Below are 1,005 nucleotides of genomic sequence, written 5' to 3'. Positions count from 1 at the left end.
GTTTTGATAATTATGCTTTTAAAAAAGGGTTTACAAATAAAGATTCAAAATATACAAAAATACCATCAAAATACGTTCCTAAAATTCAGGAAATGGAAGGAGAAAGAATGCTCGATTTAGACTGTAAAACGAATGAAAAAGAAATTTTCGAAAACTGGTTGAATTCCTTCTTATTAGAAGCCTTTACTAATCCAAAACTTAATGAATTATCTGGAAGAGACATTTGGAATTACATAGGGTTTCATACTAAAGGAGCTATAAGAGATTATATGACATCAATAGAAAACCAAATAATAGAAGAATTAGCAACAAAAACAACAGCTTATGATAAGATATTATATATAATGATGATTCTATATAAAAAAATTTTTGGAAAAAAATATTATAGATCATAAACAAGAAGTCTATAATAAAGAATATCAAGAAGCAAAAAACTTTAATTATAAAAGCAGAAATACTTTGCTTGTGTCTAGTAAAAGGAATGAAATTGAAGAAAGAGAGATGAGACTCTTAGTGGAATTTGAATCAGCATTCTACAACTTGTCTGGACTCTTAGAAAAGCTCCCTGAAGGGATAAAGAGGAATCTCTGCTATCTGATAAAAGAGAGAGAAGACCACAAGTGCCAGCTATGCGTCTCAGAGTTATCTGAAGAAAGCAATAATAAAACGGAATCAACCCACATGATAAAGGAAGAAGACAACGCATCTGAAGGTCACATAATGAAAGAGGAAGACAACACATCTGAAGCATCTCTCAACATTATTGCATAATGACGTAAGCGCTTAGGTCATAGAGCACTAACAATGTAGCTGGTGCAAGATAATAAACAATGACGTAAGCAATGACGTCATAAGAAGGGTAAGGATGGGAATTGTCCATCAGACCCAACCATTATAAATAGGTTGCTTAGGCAATTGTAGAAGGCATCAGAAAATAGAAAGCAGGAGGCAAAGAGTACTCAAATGCTAGGAGAGCAAAGAGGAAGCTGCCGAGGCGATTCTATG

The sequence above is a fragment of the Arachis ipaensis genome, chromosome B06, assembly GCF_000816755.2.
Source record: "Arachis ipaensis cultivar K30076 chromosome B06, Araip1.1, whole genome shotgun sequence".
Classification (NCBI taxonomy): Eukaryota; Viridiplantae; Streptophyta; class Magnoliopsida; order Fabales; family Fabaceae; genus Arachis; species Arachis ipaensis.
This window is presented reverse-complemented; position numbering follows the sequence as displayed.